We start from the raw sequence: 15,721 nt of genomic DNA, 5'->3' as shown, positions 1-15,721 counted from the left end.
CTGGAAGTCAGATGTCCTTCAGTGGGGCAAACCAGTAAGTCAAGGCAGACCATCAATTCAACACTGACGGCTGTGGCATTGTTCGGTTGTTAGGGATTGAGTTGTTGGTTGAATGAGGTGTGAGGCCTTCCCTGGTCAAGCAACAGCCACAATCCTTTACAGTGTGTACCACAAAAAGTCACTAAATTAACCTGTGTTTGAACCTGGGTAGCTTGGCACAAATAACAGTCAGGCTTAACTTAGAAGCAATGTGTAAAATACTTATGTAGCAGACAGACAGAAATAAAGTGAAAAAACAACACAAGAAAAATCCCAAACCAGTTTAGAAAAATAGAGCAAAGTTTAATCAATTATGTGCCCCCCAACATGACAAATATCCAATCAGTACAGCCAGAGTTATGATTTTTTAAAGTTTTTAGTGAAAACTAGCACCTACATTTTCAAAGTGCCAACGGTGGACATCTAGTCACACCAGACTGGATCAAAGTCAAAATATATTAGCCGACTACATGGAGCACGGTTCAGACACAAGGCATCGATTGGGCCCGGTCAGTGCTTACCTTGGAACTCCAAAGTGTCCAAGTAGGGAGCGTCATCATAGGATAGACGTCGGTCAAGCTGAAAATTTCCAGCAGGAGGAGGCAGAGGGCTTTAGCCAGAGACAGTTCCACAAGGCCGGATACCCCTTTGGCACAGGACCACTGAAAAGGATTTGCTGATGTGAAGAGAAATATAATGAGAAAAGCTGCAAAATAAATAGAATCGGTGATGCACCTCCAGCAGATAGGGAAGCAGTTTGGTCCCAGTCTCCTCCTGGATCTCAGAGTGGCTTTTAGTCTTAAATTCCCTACTTTGGGATTTTGGCTATCTGGTGTTTTTAGCACCACTTCCGAGAATCCAATACTGAAAGGGTATCACTTGGTGGGTCAGTACAGACTCAGGCTAGGTCCAGGTTAAAGATGGAGGAAGCATTTTGTGTTTAAGTGGCTCTAAACAGAAGGCTAGCAAACTACCCTTGTGAGTCACTTTAGAGGTCCTGGTACATTTGATAATCCAGTCCTCATATTTAGGCAGAAGGACATAAAGACAGCAATCCAGCAGAGCAGCAGAGCAGCAGTCCAGCAGAATGGCAGCCCGTCCAGCCGCAAAACATTCTTTTTTCCTGGCAGAGTAGCCATAGGTCCAGAAGTGTACTAAAGAGTTTGTGTCTGAGGTCCCCTTTTTATGCCCTGTTGCCCTCCTTCTGGAAGGTGGGAGCAGCTGCTAGACAGTGGCTTTGAAGTGCATGGAAGGTCTTGACTCCCCTGCCCAGACTCCAAACTCGCTGCAGTGACAATGTGAGGTTGTTAGAATCGTTGCGTGAAGGCAGAGCACAGGCTTTCAGTTGCAAGTGGGACCGTGCTCAACTCCTCCCCTACATCCTGCCATCAGATGACCCATTCAGGCACACATAATTCCTCTATTGTGTGACTGTCTGGGAGGATTTCACAAAGACTTACTGTCAGTTACAGTTAGTAATGAGACCCAGGCCTGAAAACAGGCACAAAATGGCTCTCAGAGCAGAAAAATGCCAACTTTATAAATGTGGCATTGTTAAAATTGTAATAAAAAAAACAGTGCCACCACTAAATAGGGTGTTTCTCTATAATTCCAAAGTCACCAAACTCCTGATTGCTCCCCGCTCCTAATTGGAAATTACAGCTTATTAAATGTAATAAGGAATCTCCAATGTTATTCCATGGGGGGTATCACAGTAGTGTAAAACAAATTTAGAGGTTTTTCACTACCAGAACATGTAAAATTTAAAAGTGCAACTCCAACATTTCAATAACATAGCACGCTGCCCTATGGATTACCTAGGGCCTACCTTAGGAGTGACTTATATGTAAAAGAAGGGGAGTTTAAGGCTTGGCAAGGGGGATTTAACCCCTTCGCTGCTGGACCTTTCCCCACTAGCATGCTAAGCCTTTTTTGAGCAATTTGAGATAGTTGGTGCTTAGGTCTCCATAACTTTTTTCCACAGTTTGTGTCCTTTGTTTCCAACAAAGGTGAATAGGGTTTGTGGATTTCCCTGGAGGAGTCTGAGAAAATAGCCAGAATATATCAAAATGTAGGGTTTTGGGGGGAAATAAGAAAAGAAGTACTCCACAAAAAAGTTTCTGTTTCCCCCCTAAGTGACATCAACAAAAGGCTTGTTGTGCTACATTTACCATTTCCCCAGCTTTCAGGAACATGCAGAGCTGAATCAAAAACAATTTTGTTACCACAGTTTTGGCATTGTTTAAAGAAATAGCCTATTATTCTTACATTTTTGTGCTTTCAACCTACTTCCATTTTGTGATGGAAACCTGGGAGAAACCCATTAGTGATCCAGGAAAGATATAGATTTCTGAAAAGGAGACAAAATTCTAAATTCAACTTAGGGTCATTCGTATAGATCCTTCAAAGTTTTCCCACAGAAACTAACTGTTGAAATAAACAAATATAAAAAATTAACAGAAAAAAACAGCCATCTGTGACAGTGTTTGCATTTGTAACTTTTTGTTACGATGGCTTATTTCACAAACGCAATATACTATTACATCCACTAGACCCTTCTGGTTGCAGGTATATACAGAGCTTGAAGGCTGTCCAACACCTTGAGGTACCCAGAGCCAACTGCTGAAATGCACCTTACAATGGTTTTTATTTGTCTACTGGGTGTAGAGCAATTCATATGATAAAATATTAAGTGTGAAAGAAGGGTATTAAAGAAACCTTTGTATTTCTGAAATAGACACAAGATACAGAGTTTATGAGCAGGGAATTTTTTCACATCTGAATTTGTGGGTACCCATATTACCATGTGCTACCATGTGATTCAACGGGCATTTATCAAAATGTCTTCTTTCTTATACACTGCCTTACATTTGGAAGTCACAAATTCAGAGAAATACAATTGGTAATAACCAATGTTCTGCTACTCTGTATTCCCACATAAATCCTGATAATAATGGTTCCTCATGTGTGTTCCCTAAACGCAATACAGATGCATCACTTGTTTTCCGCTGAAAACTGACCCTTTTTTAATTGTGATGTAGCTGTGGATTTGGGCCCTAGCTCACCAGGCACCTACCGAAAGCTTTTAAAGTTCTGGAATGTGCAGGGAGCCAAAAATGTCCTACCACCCATCATTCACTGTGGGTAGGCCTAGTGCCCGCAACAGGAAAAGTCCAAAAACAAAACAAGGGCCCATCACATTTTCATCTGAAAACTGGCACTTTTTATGCAAAGCACCTAGCTGTGGATTTTGGGCCCTAGCTCATCTGACACAAAGGGAAACCTAGCAAACTGCAAATTTTTTAAAACTAGGCAACAGGCAAATTCAGGATGGGTTGGGATGTGTAGCTCTTACAAGTTGTCTTAAATAGCTGCTCTTACAAGCCTGAAAGTTTGACTAAAATAACACATTTCACTCACATTTCTGTGATAGAAAGTTCTGGAATCTGAAGGGAACTACCAGTTTCCTACCACCTATTCTTTTCTCACACCTCCCAATAAAAACAGTACCTCACTTCAGTGGGTAGGGATAGTGTCGGCAACAGTAAAATCCCCAAACACAACTTGGACACATCACCTACCATCCCCCCATGTCTCCCGATAAAAATGGTTCCTCACTTATGTGTGTAGGCCTAGAGCCCACAACAGGAAAGTTCCCAAAATACAATGTGGAGAATCAACATTTCCTGTCACAAAAATGTTCTAATTTATCAATGGGGGTAGTGGTGATTTTCTGGATTGGCATCAAGAGCCAGCCAGGGATACCTACCAAACCCAGACATTTCTGGAACTAAGTTTCTGGCGGAGCCCATTGTGGTATGCCCTGTGTGAATCCCACATGATTTTCCTACCCACAATTCCCTGCAAACCTCAAGCTTTGCCCCAAATTTCATATTTTGCTTACATTTCTGTGATGTAAATTTCTGGAATCAGTAAGAATCCACAAAACTCATACCAACCAGCATTCTCCCACTTGTACTAATAAAAATGCTACCTCCCTTGTGTGGCGTGGCCTAGTGCACGTGAGAGGCATGCATCAAATTAAGGTCAATGGGAGTCTTGCGGAGTGACTCTCATTGAACCTGGTTTGATATATGGCTGTCGGGGGCACTGGGTTAAGTCACAAATGCTGAGCATTTTTATCACGACAAGTGGGTGAAGGCTGAGTGATAGGAATCTTATGGACCCCTAAGGTTTCCGGAAGGTTACGTCACAGAAATGCAAGGCATTGTGTATAAGAAAATGTCATGGGATCCACACCATCTTGGATTATCCTAGATATTTAATCTTCAGAAATGGCAACTGAAGTGAGCCCCAAAAGTGCAGCTATTCAGCAAAGAAGTAGGACTGTGAGAAATCAGGACCTGTTTGCAGTGTTGCCCTACTTTCTGCCCATATTTTGACTACTAGGTGCTGCTTCTCTAACTCTGATTGTGTCCTGGGTTCTGATTAAAAGTACAAGGCTAGGTATAATTACAATTGGCAATGACAGACCCCTGTAAGTCTCTAGTATATAATTAGGCAAGTGAGATTCAAACCACCTATAAGTCAGTAGTATATAATAGGGCAGGGAGGTTTAAAGGCCCTGTTGATTTCCTGCACTGGAGTGTGCACTACTGTGATGCTTTCAGTCATTTTAAAAGCCAAACTGGCCTGGCTGCTTTTAAATTTTAATGAAATGCAAATTTGACTTTGGAATTAAAGGTGCGTCCAAAGTAGTAATCTACCTTATTGTTGCATAAAAGTCACCACTAAGGTCTCTCCTAGGTGCCCCAGGGGTTGGGTGCCTTGTAACTATAAGCAGGGACATTTTAACAGATATTTTATGAGCCCTGGCGAGGGAAAAACTGCTAATTCTGTTTTCCCCATTATAGTGAATGGCTCCATAGGCTAACATTGTAATACTTTATTCAAGTATAAATATTGATAGGAGTCATGTGGAAATATACTTCAATGTTTCAATTAATAGTGAAGATAAATCCAACAATTAGCCACTGTTTAAGTTATAATAACTATGACAGAAAATACGTTCTTAAGCGTTCTTTATTGTTTGCCAAAATCCAGCCTTTCAACTTCTCTCTCCTGATTCTCACTGAACATGTCATGAGTGGTGTAATATGTGAGGTCATAAGCTGTGCATTTTGGGGGAACGAGTTATAGTTAGCTTAGCTAACTAGAACTACTAAATTCTGTATGAGTGAAAAGTCAGCCTAACTATAATGTCCCTGTAACCTTTGTTTTTTTCAGTGAATTTCTAAGATTTTTTAAAATATATTTCGTAACTATAATGGCCCTGTAATTTTTGTTTTTTCTAGTGAATTTCTATAGTTTTTAAGTAGCAATGGTGTTTGCAGAGTGGTGGGGAAAGGGTGCAGGCCTATGACCAGCTCTCAGGAATACCGCTGTGAAGGATTTACATAAAGTACCAGGAGGGATTTTTGTCCCCTAGGCCTCTTAGCATCCAAGAGAACTTAATTCCCCAACCAGTAGTGTACCAGGAGGCATGTTTGCAGAGTGGTGGAGGAATCACTTCATCGATGATTGTAGAGTTAGTGCCTGTGTGATTCTATGAGTGCAGTTGCCATGGTCATACTGTGACTACTGGGTGTTTTTGACAAAGTGTAAACTTCTTCTCTTAACAACTTTTCATTTTCCCTAGAATCCTGCTCAGGCCCAAAGAAAGGAAAAATGCAATTCACCACAAACCTTTTCTATGTCTGCCACAGTATCATACAAAAGTGCTCTGTTCATTTCTCATAAACATAAAGCAGGAGTTTTCACATAGTACAGCCTCCTAACAAAAGTTTGCATTGTTGAGTGGTGTTCAGCTCACATCCTGACATGATGAAAGGTGCTTTGGCACGCATTGTTTGATAAAGAAGCTGGTGAGTGGCCCTGCACATTTATATACTTTCTAATCTTGCTAGGATCCAATCCTTGTAAAGTACTTATTTTCTGTTTTAAACTTCACCTTGGAAAGATATCTTGAAATGTCTTTAAACTATCCATGGATTGCTGTTGAATACTACAAACACTGCTACAATTCGATTTCTTTACAGGAGCCTGACTCTGCCTTCCTTATACCTGTTCTCCAATAACCTGTAGGTACCATCACCTTCCTCGCTGAATGAGTGCCATTCTTCATTTCCTAACATCATTCTCGGTAATCAATAGTATGAACTAATCTATTATCCTGGACATAGCTTTCTTCTTTAAAAAAAGACTCTATACTAAATGTGTGTGTGCATTCTCCACTAAAAACTGTAAAAAAGTTACTTCTATTCACTAATATTTTTTTCTGGTTTTGTCTCCTCATGCACAGCATAATTTTGTTAAGAGTCTTTATTCTATTAAAAAACATCACCTTCAAAACAAAGGCCTTATCCACTACTCTCTCAACTCATTCTTTCTGTTTCTCTACATGTCTCCGTCTTCGATCCTTCATATTTCACAGTAGATTTATAACTACTCTTCTATGAAACATCCTGGCTCTGATTTCCTTTAACTGCTTCTGTCTCCTGGTTAAGGTGTATCCATCATTGTTACCTTAATTCCTGTTCTTGTTAATTAGATACTGTGCATTGTTATTCTTTCACCTAGTTTGAATTTTATTTTCAGTATTTCAGAATCTTTGGAAATGTCCACACATATTTTTAAGGAATTACTTTGTCCTTTTACCTCTTTTTTCATTCACCACTTTTTCTTCATTTTGCCCCTTTTGAGTCTCAGTTCTGCATAGATACTGTAGTTTCTTCAGTTGCTTTTTTTGGCAATCTGTCTGTAATTATGCAGATATTAATCTGTAAAAACAAAAAACTATATTTGAATGTATTTTCTAGCCAATGTGCCAACTACTTTCTACTGGCTTACACATAATACAAAAACTGTTTTTCTGTGATGTTGCTGTTTTCAATCAACAAATCAATCTACCTATATAACTACATAACTACAGGCCCTTACTTCAATGTACCAAACCAAAACCAAAATACAAAACTTAATTTATTACTCAGCTTTCAATATTATAGCAACCGCTCCCACAACACAACTGCACTAAATCTCAGTTCTGTTTATACATGGAAAAAGACCACTTTATCCATTATGTACTCAATTTTAAAATAAACATCAATCAAAGGGTAAAGGTGCATACAGTATCTCAGTACTGTAAATCCATAGGGGTCGGCATTGAGTCCGACCCTGTTTAATATCTACGTGGCCCCCCTTGCTAGACTTGTAAAATCTCAGGGGATGGAGGTAGTATCTTACGCTGACGACACGCAGATCATGGTCTCTCTGACCCACTCTGTGACTGTCACCGCTTCTAACTTTAGGTCCTGTATGCAACTTGTTGCAGAGTGGATGATTTTCAACTCTCTAAAGTTGAACGGTGACAAAACAGAGGTCCTGGTCTTTGGTAAAGACCAGGACATATGGTCTGGTGCCTGGTGGCCTCCATCTTTAGGCAATTGCCCTATTCCCACTCAATCGGCGAGGAACCTTGGGGTCATTTTTGACACCCGGCTTTCTATGGAAGCCCAGGTCAACAAAACTGTGGCCACCTGTTGGGGTGTTATTAGGACTCTGAAGAGGATCCTTCACTATCTCCCCCTACAGGCACGTAAGCAGGTTGTGGTCGCCCTTGTTGGCTCAAGGCTCGACTACTGTAACTCCCTGTATGCCGGAGCCAACAAGGGCCTCCTACAGCGCTTACAGGTCGTACAGAATGCGGCGGCACGGTTTGTTTTGGCCTTGCCCTGGATGTCGTCTGTGACCATGGCAAGGAAGAGTCTTCATTGGCTCCCTATCATCTCCAGAGTATCCTTTAAACTTCTGTGCCTCACATATCGTGCCCTTATGGCTGGTCCTGCTGATGCTCTAGGATCTCGGCTCACTCGATATGTTCCGAGTAGGTGCCTACGCTCCTCGGAGCTTAATCATCTGGTAGTCCCTCGTTCTATGAGGGTTAGATGGGGGAGCAAGGCCTTTTCCATCTTGGCACCCCAAGTATGGAACTCACTTCCTTTTGAGATTAAGTCACAACCCTCATTGGATCTTTTTAGGAAGGCTCTGAAAACTTGTTTTTTTGTTAATGCATATCAGTAAGCTCTCTACATCCTCCGACTCAGCTAGATTAATGTTAGGCGCCTTGACGCCCATGGGGCTAAGTTGTGCATGTGTAAATCCCACTTCATACACAAGACATAAGAGTTATTTATGTGCCTCTCTACCACTGTGCCACTGGCACATTCTGTGTTTCAATACTTTCCTACCTAGATATGTCAGATTAACATTTTGAGAAACACTGCATTAAAAATATGCAAATTAATCTGTACCACAGCATATAGCTCACTAATTCTTCTGTGTACATGCAAACAGTGTGTGACAGGTTACATATATCATTCACCAGATGGTTCTAAAAGAGTATATATTCCTCACTTAAACGTGTAAATATATGTGTTTCTGCTTGAGTACAACAATACTCCTGGGATGATTGAATGAGTGCATACAAAGTGCCTAGGTGATGCCCTCGGAATGTAGGTAGTGACTGCATGATTCCCTGAGTATGTAGGAACTACATCAGTGGTTCCATATCTGCATATGTAGTGCCTGTGTATTCACATGACTATATTGCTACTATCTGGGTGATTGGATGAACGTATTGGTTTTGCCTGCATAGTTCAATGAGTACATAATTAGTGCCTGTGTGATTGGAAAAGTGCATATGTAGTGCCTTGGTGATTGAATAACTCTAGATTTCACACTTGATATATAAGTGCATACATGGCTCTCTACGAGCATACATTGCTTTGTTATTCGGCGTGCACATGTATCAGTAAGTTTCTAAAACTGAAAACAATAATTCTCACTTTTTCAAAGCACAAAACCTTTTCTTAATGGCATACCTACATCATTTTGCAAATATTTTTTGTCTCTTTAAAGCATATATTCAGCATTTCTCAAAGAAAAGTTACATGCTGAGTGAAGCTAGCACGAGAACTCTCAAGAAACATTCCTCCTCAATTTTAAACATAGCATGTTTAAAGAAATACACCACCCTCACCATATACATTACATTTTCAACAGCCTTACAGAACATAGATCACCATGTAAATATATATGTGATTTCAAATTAGATCTAAACCTTCAGGCCTTCTTTCAAAAAACATATAGTTCTCTGCATCTTTAAGTAAACTCACGAGTTTTGCCGTACATATGAATATCAAAAACAACAGTTGATGGTACTGGTAACGGTACTGGGGTGAATGTTGACATTGTTCCTGCATTCTGTGAAACAGAATGCAGAACAATGTCATACATTCACCCCAGTACAGCATTCTGGGCCTAAATCTATCATTTTTCTTGCACTCCATATCACCCCAGTTCAGACATGGCCATATGCAAATCAGCCTTGACCCTGTGCCTCATGGGAACAGTCCAGCCCGAACTGCCAAGCCATGTCTTCCCTGGACCGGAATCAAGCATCCTAAGACCGGTTTCTGGCTATCAGCCGTCATCAGCCAGGATAGCTTGACTCCAGTGGTGTGGAGAGCACGGGACTCACGCCTGAGCATACCCGTCCCACTCGGGGTGACAAATGCAAAAACAACAGTTGATGGACAGAATGCAGAGCAATGTCATACATTCACCCCAGTACAGAGATCTGGGCCTAAATCCATCGTTTTTTTGCACTCAACACCACCCCAGTTCAGACATGGCCATATGCAAATCAGCCTTGACCCTGTGCATCATGGGAACAGTCCAGCCCGAACTCCCAAGCCATGTCTTCCCTGGACCGGAATCAAGCATCCTAGACCGGTTTCTGGCTATCAGCCGTCATCAGCCAGGGTAGCTTGACTCCAGTGGTGTGGAGAGCACCGGACTCACGTGTATCGCTTTGTACATATAAATATCTGCAGCATATCTCACCATCTAAACATATGCAGACTAGCTATATAAGTTAAAAACCACATTGAGAAACACTTCCTAATACATACCTAACAATTTATATACAGGCACAGCACATCTTCTTATGTTTTATTTATGACTACACTAATCCTATTTAATAATGTGACTAAAAGTAATACAGTTCCCAGAATGCAAATAACATATATCTGTCTGTTAAGCACATGATGCCGAGACATTCAAAACATTGCCATTTTTACAGGCATTGCTCCTGGTAACTTTCAGCAGTACTAACATCTTAAACACATACCCTCTGCCAGATATAGTTCATCTGCTATATATTTTTCACACCACTGTAATGCTCCTTTTAATCAAACTCAATATACATCTTTATTTCAAGTGTACTGTTTAAATAATCAAAAAGTTATATATAAATATATATATAAATATATATATATATATATACCAGTGAATTGTGTTTGTAGATTATGTTGTTTTAGCTCTTTCTGGATAGTTTTGTCACTGTTAAGAGATGTAAAAACTAAGTACTAGAATGGTACACCCCTCTCATAGAAATTAACTATAATTAAAGTTTGCCATTACTTACATGTTGTCATAACTCCTAAACTTTGAAAAAAATGTTTTGTCTCTTTAACACCCTACCCCCAATATACTCTTAGCTCAATGTACCTAGCAACCCGGTAGAACCAGTAGGTCACAAGTTCACAGCACATTATAGAAAGAACATGATTCTTCCAAATAAGATTCAGCAGGTGTGGTTTACTCTACAGATTTAAAAGCATATCCATGTCTTTATTACATTTCTTTTTTTAAACAACCGCCAATAATAGGACTTGTTGCTAAAGCATCCAACACACTATCTACATTTGATTCACTTTCATGCTGACAGCATCCAATAAAATATAGTTTTTTAAATAAAAAACAACTCAATTTTAACTGCTTTTCATTTGGAAAACGACTTCATTCAGCTCCGTCCTTCTGACTGCTATTGCGCCTTCACTTCATAATGCTTAGAGTGTGGATTGTGAGACACAGCTATGTCTATTAGGCCAGACAGGGTTAAACTTTCATCAGTTACTGGCTTTGGTTAAAACCATTGTGGGTTGCCGAGCTACTCACCTAATGATTGTGCACTGTAGTGGCAATAACCCAGGCACATTGACTGGGGCAGGGCTGGAAATCATAATGAAAGATACCTTTGCAGAACTGATGTCGCTTTTCCCTCACACTGTCTTGGTGTACTCTAATATACAAAGTGCAAATAAGCTAAACAATGATGGACGAACCCACTATGTGTGTGTGGTACAATCACTTTTTGGGTAGTATTTGGACCCACTGGGTTTGTGTAAAAGACCAAGCACACAACAACCTAGTTGGTGTCATGCTTCATCATTGGGGTCCCAACAGGGTGACCGAATGCCCCCCGGTTGTGCTACAACGCCTATTTACAGCGGAGCTGGTGTGGTGCAAGTGTGTGATATGTCATAAGTTATGTTAAAAATGCCTCTGAGATTACTTGCCTGTAGACTTTATTAGTGGCAGCTCAGGATATGATTAAAAAATAAGTGTGGTGCAACTAAAATGGGAAGTTATTATCCTTTAGTTGGCTGTGTGATTGGTCTACATGTTTCAGCCCGCAAGGGTAGTTGAAGGGGGCTTTCTTCAGGACTGGGTGGTGAAAATGGTGAGTGGCAAAAATGTGAAGTGCCACGTGAAAAATGAAAGAGTACCTACACACGTGCTAAGGTGTGTGGACTGAGTGTCTACGTACTTAGAGACACTTCAAAAAGGACCCGTGGGAGAAGAAAAGACAGCACAAAACATATATATATATATATATATATATATATATATATATATATATACATACATACATATCGTACTGTTAAGCAACATAAAAATGCAATCTTAAGTGCTGTAGTCAAACAGGATGACCAACCTTGTGATTGTATGCTAATCCTTGGCATGATGGGGCATGCTGCATGCGAAAGTGTCCGGCAGCCTGTACTACTAACCCCAGTCTTAGCGATGCTATGAAGCTGCGGACCTTCAGGTGATTAGAAGGCTAGGTGATGGGCAACCCTGGGTTGTCGCGATGTCATCACGCTGTCAGCTGTAATGAGCCAGCTGTGGCCACCGTGATCGGAGGTGCGGCAGCTTGCTCGTGTGGAAACTATCCACAAATCAATTCTGTCCACAGATTAACAAAGCCAGGAAACATGTTAATAAAACTGGTTCTGCATTCCTCAGAGACCATCGCATGGGCAGCATCTATAACAACAATCTGCGTTTTGACATGCATGGAATTTAATAGAAATGATGGAGTACACTTACAGGCAAAGATAACAGGGCGTTTCGTAATAAACCTGAAACTCTGTATCCGATCATATGTGTAGGTGTCATATACATACAATCAACACAAAGGCTCTTGTAAGAGCCGCTCCAGTACCCAAAATATTGTTAATTTTCTTTAAAAAGATCCTTCTTTCTAGTTTTTGGGTATCTTCATGACGACAACACAATGGTCGTGAATACGTGACAAAATCGCAAAACAAAAGCAGACATTCAAATGCCACCCGCACAGCCAAAAATATTAACATAAAAAATCCATTTTAAACATTGCGCTACACATATTACGATATTTATGCTTCTTTAAACATGTTTAAATTCATGTTTTTGTACTGAGTTTCTTTAAAATCCATCTTTAAGACTTTTTTTCAGTTTTCACAGTTATTTGCGGAGTTGCAAGGGCGCCGTTATCCGCGACAATTGCACCTTTTCCATAATGTGACAAACACAGATATGCACACATATTACACTATTTTACATAATAAGGGTTTATTACTGTACTTTTCAAACTCATGTTTTTCTAGTCTGTTTCTAGAACAACTATCTCTAAAACATATTTTCTGTTTTCGCAGTGAGACCGGAGATTGCGATGATGTTGGTAATCGCGATCCCCTGGAAACGGTGCAAAATCAGGAATTCAATAGCCACCACCACATTTAAAAATTATAACTTTATAATCAATACTAACCATCACACTAGATAGATTGCTATCTAAATAGCTCTATAAAAACATTTATCAGAATCTCAATGTCTTTATAACAATGTGTATTAATGATTCCATGTTTATTTTTGCCAATATTTGCGAAGCCATCATGATGGTCGTGATGTCCCCACAACGGTACATGGGGGGGCTGCGCTGGAAATCGCAGCATCGTTGCGTATATCATGCCCGATTAAAAAAATCAATTTTGGACACATGACTTGTGTCACTAAAACACCCAATTCTCAAACATGGTGTCAGAGTATCTCCAACCTGACCCTTTATGTTAGCTTTCACAAAAATGTTCAGCCCCGGAAACCATCCCAGGAGGATAAAATGGTGGCCGTAACTTTCTGTTCAGGTTGCGTCCAGCCAATCAGAGGATTCTTGTTGGTGCAAGGATTCATAATTAATCATGAAACAACCCCGGCCAGAGATATATCTATAATTTTTGGCTTAAATTTCTCAAAAACTTCTGGATGGATTTATAAAAAACAAAAAGCACAATCTGCGTAATAACATCTACCTTTCTGCCACATGTGGTAAAATTCAATTAGGCGGTTCGACAACACGTTCCTATGGGAATTAACATAACAAATGCACCCTTATTTCACAACCCTATTTCTTGGTCCGCACTGCATAGATCACCCCCAAACTTTCAATGACACACAGAATCTACTTTGACACTTGTTTTTGGAAACTTTCAAGACGATTGTTCAAACTACGCCAAAGTTATTGGCAAATCAAAAAATGCTTTTCCTATGCAAACTAGGGGCCCGATGTAGGTCGGTCGGTAACGGCCGAAAATCGGTATTTTCGGCCGTTACCGATCGGAATAGAGACAACGGGATGTAGGAGGCCGAAATCCGGCGAAATCGGCGATTTTACAGAATCGGAAAGTCACCGAGTCGGTAGAATCCCGAATCGGAAAAAAGTAGGAATCAGAAAAATCTCCGAATCGGTAGAATACCTAATCGGAGATTTTTCAGATTCCTACTTTTTTCCGATTCGGAATTCTACCGACTCGATGACTTTCCGATTCGGTAAAATCACCGATTCGGTATAAATACCGATTCGGTGATAATCCGATTCGATGCGAAAAGCTGAAGAATGAGATGTAGGTAAGCACTGAAATACCGAATTTGCTTCAAATTCGGTATTTCAGAGTCGGAATTTACCATGGATTGGAATCAGGTGGTAACCAGGTGCAACCTATAAAAAAGGACCCAAAATGCAGTTCTACTTGCAACATGGCAGCTTTCTATGTCATAGCAAGACGGCTACGGCTACAGCAGGAAGGAGAGAGGGAATGGCTGAGACAGGAGCAGGTGTACAGACAGCGGATCACCCTGTGCATGCTGACAGATCCAGAGATCCTACAGAGGTACAGGCTGGACCCAGAGACCATCAGAGACCTCATTAGGGACCTCCAACCCCTGTTGCAGCACCCCACCCCAAGGGCACACGCAATCCCTGTGCAGGTGCAGGTGCTATGCTGCCTACACCTGCTGGCGTCTGGCAGCTATCAAAGTGTAGTTGCTGTGGCAGGAGGGGTGACCCAGAGCAGCCTGTCAAGGTTCTTCCACAAGTTCCTTGATGCCATGATTCAGAGGATGGACCACTACATTTCCTTCCCTTCCACCCATGCAGAACTGGCACAGACAAAAGCTGAATTCTATCAGATGGCAAGATTCCCCCACATCATTGGCTGCATAGATGGCACACACATTCCGATTTGCCCCCCTGCTGACACGGAATACGTATACCGCAATCGGAAGTCACGGCACACCATAAATGTGCAGGTGATATGCAATGCTAAGTGTGTCATCACTGACCTGGTTGCAAAGTTTCCGGGGAGTACCCACGACTCCTATATCTTTCAGAGTAGCGGAATCTATGCACGGCTGATGGCAGGGGATTTTGGTGAAGGATACCTCCTAGGTAAGACACAGTGTCAGACCCCCATAACCAAAATTGCAGTGTGAAGTACATGTATGCATGTGAGTAATGTTACCCCTTTTCCTCCTAGGCGACAGTGCATATGCCCTACGCTCGTTCATTCTCACCCCCTACCTCAACCCCTCAACACCCAGCCAAAGGAGGTACAACCGTGCCCACAAAAGCACGAGGAATGTAGTGGAAAGGACCTTTGGCATCTGGAAGAGCAGGTTCAGATGTCTGCACAAGAGCGGAGGTGTAAGGCAATATACCCCCATCACCTGCTGCAAGATTATTGCTGTCTGTGCAATGTTGCACAACCTTGCAGTCAGGAAAGGCACTGAGGTTGAGTTATCCGACTACGAGGACCCTGATGATGACAATGCTGTGCCACTACCACAACCTGCTGGAGTCCCTGCACCAACTGACGGCAGATACAGGCGTCAGGAGATAACAGACAACTATTTCTGAGTGAGTACAGATGCACAAACAGGTCAATGTATGTTTTCAGAAATGAAATTTAATAATGTTGCATCAACGTTACTGCACTGATGTGCAACAAAAGAAAAGGTAAACAAGAAGTGTTGAAATGTCCATTGTCCGGGTTGCCTCACCCTCACTGCCAGTCTTATTTTTTGCTGCGCTTAGCAGCCCCACTAGGATGAGCCTCACCCCCTTCTGTATGCCCAGCAGCCTCAGCTGAGCGCCTGCTGCTCCGGCGCGGCTCTGACACTGCGCTGGCCGGGCTGCTGCGGCTGCTGCTGTCCCCAGCCT

Source organism: Lissotriton helveticus, chromosome 1_1, assembly GCF_964261635.1.
Source record: "Lissotriton helveticus chromosome 1_1, aLisHel1.1, whole genome shotgun sequence".
NCBI classification, from domain to species: Eukaryota; Metazoa; Chordata; class Amphibia; order Caudata; family Salamandridae; genus Lissotriton; species Lissotriton helveticus.
This window is presented reverse-complemented; position numbering follows the sequence as displayed.